Source organism: Portunus trituberculatus, chromosome 16 (genome assembly GCF_017591435.1).
Source record: "Portunus trituberculatus isolate SZX2019 chromosome 16, ASM1759143v1, whole genome shotgun sequence".
Taxonomy (NCBI): Eukaryota; Metazoa; Arthropoda; class Malacostraca; order Decapoda; family Portunidae; genus Portunus; species Portunus trituberculatus.
This window is the reverse complement of record NC_059270.1, coordinates 12,419,933-12,428,598: the sequence shown is the minus strand read 5'-3', so window position 1 is coordinate 12,428,598 and position 8,666 is coordinate 12,419,933. Positions and strand designations below refer to the sequence as shown.

The following is an 8,666-nucleotide window of genomic DNA, read 5'->3' as shown; positions in this document are numbered from 1 at the left end:
TAGTTGTTGTTGTTGTTGTTTTTTGTTGTTCTAGAAAAAGTAGTTGTAGTTTTGTTGTTGCTGATGTTGTTAGTCTAGAAACAGTATTTTTATTATTATCATTGTTATTATTATTATTATTATTATTATTATTATTATTATTATTATTATTATTATTATTATTATTATCATTATTATTATCATCATTATTAGCATTATAATAATAATAAGTAATAGTAGTAGTAGTAGTAGTAGTAGTAGTAGTAATAGTAGTAGTAATAGGAGTGGTAGTAGTAGTATCAATAGAATTAATGATAGTAGTAGTAGGGATAGTAGTAGTAGTAGTTGTAGTAGTAATAGTTGTAGTAGTAGTAATAGTAGTAGTAACAAGAGTGGTAGTAGTAGTATTAATAGAAGTAGTAGTAGTAGTAGTAGTAGTAGTAGTAGTAGTAGTAGTAGTAGTAGTAGTAGTAGTAGTAGTGATAGTAGTAGCGGTAGCAGTAGTAGTAGTGATAAAAGAAGAATAAGAGAACAACAACACGTAAGGTGAAATTCCCTGTGATAAATGCTCAGGTGGGACATCCGGAAACCGGCTTACTCCCAACAATGAGAGAAGGAAGAGGAGGAGGAGGAGGAGGAGGAGGAGAAATGAAAAGAAGAAGAAGGAGAAGAAGAAAGAAAGAAGAACATCAACAACAATAAAAAAAAGAATAGGAACAGTAACAAGACCAAAAGGAAGAACAAGAAGAAAAAAAGAGGGATAGGTGGAGTAAAAAAGAAGATGGAAGAGGCAGAGAAGGTGGATGAGACAGTAAAGGTAGTAATGGAAGAATTAAGAGGAAGAGGAGGAGGAGAGAAAGAAATAAGAAGTATTGTAAAGGAAAGATTAAGGTTTTGTAAAAGAAAGAGTACTAACAAGTGGAAGAGGAAAACATGAATGAGAAGGAAGGAGAGAGAGAAGTAAGAGAAAAATTAATGTTATGAAGGAGAACAGGGAAATTGTGAGAACCAGGAGGTGGAGAAGGAATAGAAGGTGGAGGAGGTAGTCATGGTGGAGGTGGTGTGGTGTTGGTGGTGGTAGTGGTGGTGAGGCCGCTTGTGACGCAACACCCACATACCTGCCGGTAGGGCGCTGCGGTTTGCACTCTATTTCGGCCCAGTTAGAAAGTTCGCTTGGGCCGGACCGCCGTGTCGAGGTGTAGAGAGCAGGGGAAGAGGAAGGAAAGGAGGGAGCGGAGGGAGCGGGGAAGGATTTTGCTTCACGCAGTCACGGATGAAAAGTGGAGCTGCCGTGAATGTGAAGGCGGTGTCTGAGAAGATGAATGTAGTGAGCTCATGACCAATTTAGGAACATTAGAACTAAGATTGATTTCGCTTTAATGAAGGTCGTTAGCTGTAATGGAATGAGGATGTGCGGATGTTGAACCTCAGGCGGCGGCGGTGATTGCTCAAGCTGCTTTGGCTCGCCGTGGCCGTGGTTCGTGGCTGCCCCGTGTGTTGTGCGGGCGGCGGGCTGGCATGCACGGCCCGGATTGGGTAACTGTAGGCGCTGCATCGAAGAGCCGCGGAAAGTGTGGTGGTGAGGTAATGAGGTTGAGGCGCCGCCGGTGGTGTGGCAACGAGAGGCAGCGGACAGCACGAGCTCCATCACGCCTGCAAGAAGTGCTCAGGGAAATCACGGCTTAAGATATAAAATGATGCTCCTCTGAGTGAGCAAGACGTGCTGAGCTGAATTCTTATCTCCGTACACGTAACTGAAACTGCATCGGCCAATTCGTGTTCAACTCACCGAAGTGCATACCACTAACATGAACACTGAAAGAGCAAGACTTTTCCAGCAGTCAAATCTTCAAACACTGAACAGAAAATCTTGTTCCATTAACACCAATTCCACCTGGCTTGCAGTTTACCATGAACAAAAGTTAAGCCTTCAGATGCAGAACACACACAAAAAAAAAGAAAAACAGCAACTTTCAGATCACCTTTAATTTGCGGGATCTATCTGACTCGTGTTGAAAAAGATGAATGAGATTGAAATGATACAGCATCGGAGAAGCCACGCAGCACTCCCGAGGGGAAAGAAATTACCTGTGTGTGTGTGTGTGTGTGTGTGTGTTGTGTGTGTGTCTGTTTGCGCCGCGGGACGTGAGAAATGCTGTCCTGTCAGGAGCTTCACGGTCCGCTCCTGTAATGGGTGTTATGTTAATCAATTCCTGCCTTCGTGCGCTGATCATTACCACCGTCATAGCCGACATTAATTATACTGCAGAACTAGAAGGAGGAGGAGGAGGAGGAGGAGGATAACCACCGGGAGATCTGGAGCACGTACGACAGGTGGTGGTGGTGTTGATGGTGGTTATGATGGTTGTGCTGATGATGGTGATAGTGCGTTGGTGGTGGTGATAATGGTGGCGGTGGTAGTTTAAAGGTAACTCATGATGATAGGAAATCTTGAAAGTCTTGAGAAATACTCTCTCTCTCTCTCTCTCTCTCTCTCTCTCTCTCTCTCTCTCTCTCTCTCTCTCTCTCTCTCTCTCTCTCTCTCTCTCTCTCTCTCTCTCTCTCTCTCTCTCTCTCTCTCTCTCTCTCTCTCTCTCTCTCTCTCTCTCTCTCTCTCTCTCTCTCTCTCTCTCTCTCTCACACACACACACACACACACACACACACACACACACACACACACACACACACGCACACACACACAGAGTCGAGCCCACAGGAATGTAACTTCTTGTCATGCCGCAGACACGAGACGCCTTGAGGCCTTATTGCTTGAGGAAAAGGAGGAAAAGACTGTAGGGGGAGGAGGGTGAGAAGGAGGAAGAGGAAGGGACAGACGATGTGGTGAGAATGGCTAAAAGGTGGAAAGAGTGAAAAAGAGAGGATAATGACTCGAGAAATAAAGAAACATGCAAAGGAGAGAAAGGTTAATGACGAGTTAGAGAGGAGGTTGAGTTAATAAGCGTGACGCACTTTCCTCACCGCCTTCTCGGAGTGTTTTCCTCAAGTGTGCATGCATTACTTACTCATTAACGATAGCAGCCCTGAACACTTCCGCACTCGTCTGAGAGAGAGAGAGAGAGAGAGAGAGAGAGAGAGAGAGAGAGAGATTGACTGACTGACTGACAGACTGACTAACTGACTGACTTTCCATGTTATTCTGTCTCACCGCTAAACTTGATAACTTCCTCATCTCTCTCTCTCTCTCTCTCTCTCTCTCTCTCTCTCTCTCTCTCTCTCTCTCTCTCTCTCTCTCTCTCTCTCTCTCTCTCTCTCTCTCTCTCTCTCTCTGTCTTCCGTCAATGTTGCCAAATGAGAAAAATAAAAACATTCCATTTCAATCTCACGCACGTTTCCAGACAGTGAAGCCCTGCATAGCAATGTTACCAGAACCTGACACTTTCTCATGCTACAATCACTCTCAAGCGACCCAACCAAGCGTGACCCCTTTACTCATAATCTGACAGACTTTGATCCTCGGAGTGGAAAGCTGCCGCTGGATCGCATTGTGTGAACCGGGACGAGGTGATGCAGCATTCTGAGGCGCCGAGCTCCAGCCTATACCAGCTTGTGCGTGGGTGGGAAGGAAGGAGCGAGGCAGAGGAAGAGATATACGTACGTAGTTCACGCAATGTATATCGCAATGCGGCGTGATGTGAACTGAAGACATGCAACTGAAGTAAGATATGCAACGTGACTATATACTGACTGTACATGATTTGTTAGAGGACACACACACATACACACACACAAAAAAAAAAAAAAACACACACACACACACACACACAAGGTGAAAACGCGTTCCTGTGACTACTTAGACCAGAACAGTCCAAGCACGTCTGACCTGACCAGTGTGACCCGTCATTATGTTGCTACAAAAGTGTGACCTTGCGGCGTGACGAGGTAAGCAAGAAATATTATATCCCCGAGGAGGTGTATGGAGCAAGGTAGTGGTAGGTGCTGGTGGTGGTGGTGGTGGTGGTGGTGGTGGTCTCCCGTGACTTGCCCAAACAGAAGGGGTGTGGTCTGATTCTCTTCCTCCTCCTCCTCCTCCTCCTCCTCCTCCTCCCCCTCACCCCAGGATGTTTTCTCTCCACTCACCCTATAAAATGTTCGGAAAGAAAGATGCAGGTCTGTTTTTATTTTATTTTTTTTTCTGTCTCTCTCTTACCCTCTCATTCCCCAGAGTCATTCACCTGAGACGGTCTCCTTTCTTTCCCTTGTTTCGCCTCCTCGAAATAGAATAGCGTGGCCGCACACAGAAGAAGGAAAAAAAAGTGATAAAAAAAAACAAGTAACTCGCCGAAAGAAACCCTTAGCATATATCATATCTTTTCATACTAGTAATTTTTAGTATATGTTTAATAACTACTACTACTACTACTGCTATTACACACACACACACACACACACACACGGACACAAGAGAGTAATGGAAAACTATTCAAATATCATTACCTACTTGATTTCTACACCGGAAAAATGTTTGAGCCCAATTTAGGTAGGTACAATACGAGTCTGTTTCTCTCCCTCTCTAAGTGTCTCATTGCAAATTATTTCACCAGGATGATATGTATTGGACGTATAGTCTTAATACTTTCACCGCCCCTCACGCACTATAACAATGTACAGGTATCATCAACGCCACAGGTTTTTCGCTCATTTCCTCAAATTTCAGTGGTTTTCTGTTGGTTCCACTACATGTTATTTTTTTTCACATCCTGTCATTTCCTTCGATATTACAGTGATTTTCTTTTCTTCCAGGTGTGTTGTGTGTGTGTGCGTGTGTGTTCCAGCGCGTCCTTGTTGCAGGCAGGTGAGTGTGGGTTTAGTGTTGTGTGTTGCCTCGTCTTGCCTCGCCTTGCCTTGCCTTGCCTTTCTCCCATTTATCACATGCATCGCGTTAGAACATTTATGATTTGCAGAATGACTAGCTTTACCTTTCTCACTTCCATTGTGTTTTGCGTGTCCCTACAATTGCATCTCCTCCTGATCTGCAAAGTATATCCCAGCAAAGCAGATTTAGAGAACAGATAGAAAGAAATTGTTTCCCATATTAGCGTTACTTGAATGGAATAGACTCGCTTGTAAGGTCGTTAGGGTTGATTCAGTAGAGTAGAGTGGTTTGAAGGAAGATTAAACAAGTCTCTGGTTTGGGATGATAAGTAAGTAGGTTTGTTGGTGTAAGGAGTGCTAAGTGTAAATCTGTTGGCTTCTTGCAGCATTCCTGATTTTCCTGTGTTCTTACTTTCTAATCCAAGACTCGTAATTGAAGGAAAAGATGCATATAGTAGAAACTAGTACGGCAGATTAATGGCTTCTTGCAGGTTTCCTTAAGTGTATTCTAAGTGTATTCTAAACTGAAAGAAAAAAAACTAAATGGTGTAAGTTTGATATTAACCTTTCTACTGTGTATTTGTTTTTCTTTAACATCCCTACCACTATAAAAAGAAAAAGAAGGTCGATTTTTACAGTACAGAAACAATCATAAGTGTTAAGTACAAAAATAAGGCCTCATAAGGAGTTAATGGGTTTTTGCTGTTCCTCTATTTATCTTTTCCATTTACTCGTATTATAACAGAGGACATTTTGACTGAGAGAAAATACAAAACTCAGCAGAAAGATTGATTGTTTTTTTGCAGCTTTCTTCACTTTCTTATCTTCGCACTTTGCCTTTTGTTCTTACGCCTTTTTCTAACAGATGACATTTAATTGAAGGAAAAGACAAGACTCAGTAGGAGGTAAATAAGTTCAACAAATTAATGGACGATTTGTATTGACCCGTGACTGTACTTGCAACTTTAATCTGTTCCTGCGTCTGTTCTGCCTGGATACCTTAAAGGCTTGTTAAGGAAAGCCAAACACGGCACGCTGGAACGTTTCGCTCAGTGGGGCGCCCGCAGAGTCATGTTCAGCCACTTGAAATGAATTATACTTGTTAGAAATATTGAAGGGAGAGAGGAATAAAAAGTGGTTCTAGGCATTAGCTTTTGGAGTTGTTTTCGTGTTTACTGTTACTTTTCCAACGGATGTTGTTAGTGGTGTGGTGGTGGTGGTGGTGTAGGTGGTGGTGGCTGTGGTGGTATTGCTTTTGTTGTTGCTAGTGTTGTTCTTTATCTTTTGAAGTTATTGCTTCTTTTGGATTTTTTTTTTTTTTTGTATTAGGTCTTGCTGTTGTTGTTGTTGTTGTTGTTGTTGTTGTTGTTGTTGGTGGTGGTGGTGGTGGTGGTGATGGTGGTGGTAGTGGTGGTGCCGCTGCTACTACCGCTGGTATTGTATTTTTTTCTATTTTTGTTATTTTTATCACAATCATTCTTATGAAAATTTTTTATGGTTACTACTACCACTACTACTACTACTACTACTACTACTACTACTACTACTACTACTACTACTACTACTACTTACCACCACAACACTGCCATTACTACCACCACCACCACCATTACCATCATCACCACCACCACCACGAGAGCAAGAGAGCAAACGAGAGAGAGTTACTTGCACGGGCGAGGCGAGGCAAGGAGGTCGCGTGAACACCAACTTTTGACTCCCTTGTTGCCGGACGTGATCGTGGCTGCAATTTGCTGTCCACCACCACCACCACCACCACCACCACCACCACCACCACCTGTTTCTGTTCCGTAATCACCGTCCATCAGTTTCTCAGTCATGTTATACGCTCGGTGTTTGCTTAGACCTCCAGAATACAATACTTTTAAAAATTCTTGTTCCATTAAACCTCCATTGTTCCCTTTCACGAGTCTTGAGGAGATTTATCCAGAGCTCTCCCTTTTCCTCTCCTTCTCTATCTCCTCTGTGTGTGTGTGTGTGTGTGTGTGTGTGTGTGTGTGTGTGTGTGTGTGTGTGTGTGTGTGTGTGCTGGATTGATGTGGCTCCTTGTGGTCTCTCAGCTCTGTTGAAACTCGAGGCTGAGGTTAAAAGCGTGCACCACACAAAATTATATTATTGTTATTATTGGTGGTTGTTGCGGTGGTGGTGATAGTGGTGGTGCTGGTGGTGTTGGTGGTGCTGGTGTTAATGTGTAGTAGTAGTAGTAATGGTAGCGGCAGCACTACTATTAATAGTAATATTAGTAGTAGTGGCAGCAGCAGCAGCACAGGTGAATCAGCAGTAGCAGTAGCAGCAGTAGGTGAAAGTAGAAGTAGGTCCGTATTAAGAGGTGTTGTCACTGTAAGGTTGCCGTTAATAAGACGAACTGCTTTACTAAAAGGGTTACCACGCTTAAGATCGAGGTAGTGCAGTGTGGCGGCAGTACTGGGCTCCAGTGTTGCCTTCCCGCCTGGCAGACCAGTTGCACCACGCCGTACCTGGTGACCCGCTCTGCCGGTACTGCAGCTGAGGTGGCAGAGACTAGATATAAACCAGCCTAGATATAAACTTTTGCGTTGCCTTGGTATAGGAAAGCTGTGAAGAGGGTGGACGTGAAGCAGAAAGTGTGAGGAGGAAGGAATATTATTTTGAAGCTTGGTTATCTAAGGGGAAAATATATAAGAAGAAAATCATAGAAATAGCCAGTTTTAAGATCATAGTATTTCGACGATCGGCACCCAATGACAACAATACACTCGTCAGGGAAAACAAATAACTTTCAAGACATTCGAGTGTTCTATAAGTAAAAGAAATACAAATACCTGAATGTGATGTTTTCTGAGACAATTATCCTTTTAGAATGTGACAAAGACATTGAGAAATCATAGAATGATTTATTGGTGCATACTGAGTTCTTTATTGCATGATGAGAATAATGTGAAAGATTGATTGTGGTAAACAAAGGCCGAGACTGTACCTGTGTAAAACAAACAAATCGTATTGACGTCACGTGCGTGCTTGATATGAATTCCTACCGGAAAATTGTGAGCTGGGAGCGATATACAATTACGTCACGCATGGGAGAGAGAGAGAGAGAGAGAGAGAGAGAGAGAGAGAGAGAGAGAGAGAGAGACTATCTTTTCTTTTTAATTGTAATCAGTTATCCTTATAATTATTGGTCATGATAGGAACAAAAGAAGGAAGGCAAGATAGGTATATAAATAAAAGAATAGATAGAATTTACTTTTACATTTTTCCTCTATTTTTTCTTCCCCATCCTCTCTTTTTCTGAAGGATGCGTGGGATGCTTACGGTCCATCTTCACTACAAGCGGCAGCCACCTAAGGATCACAGTAATCTCAGTGATCCCCTTGACCAAAGTCGCAATCAAAGGAGTGATTTATGGCTAATTTCATGCCTCTTGACGGAAGGCGGATGTTGTCCACGTCACTGGCGAGGCTGGAAAGTATCGTGCCCCGTCCTGCCTCGCCACTGCCGCTCGCTGACCACTCCACCGCCGCCTCCGCACACGCACACAAAAAAGATAACCATTTAATGAAGAATTAAACCACGAGAATGCTTCTGCTTCGTCATCCTTGGAAAGTAAATTGCTCCGTAATTGCTTATTGTGGACGAGCTGAAGGCAATTTAACAAATCCTGGATTTTTTTACACGCTGGAACAATGTTGTACTTAATTTTGTGGTCTTTTTTAATGAGTGCTTTACATCGAACTGTTACTGCGCCACACACCGTGCCTTCATTTCACAGATACTGAAAAAGTCAAATGTAAGAATAACATAAAGATAATTCAGTACTTGTATTTATTGTGACTGAAATTATGTAACATTGATTT

The 8,666-nt window shown here is 42.9% G+C and overlaps 1 long non-coding RNA gene across 1 annotated transcript in view; it reads left to right on the top strand.

Moving 5' to 3' along the window:
* Positions 1-3,646, top strand: part of LOC123504621 — a 191,196-nt gene extending 187,550 nt beyond the window's left edge. Inside the window, exon 3 of the long non-coding RNA XR_006674894.1 lies at positions 3,447-3,646. This is a non-coding gene — a long non-coding RNA (uncharacterized LOC123504621). The remainder of the gene's footprint in view (positions 1-3,446) is intronic.
* The last annotated feature ends 5,020 nt before the right edge of the window (positions 3,647-8,666 follow it).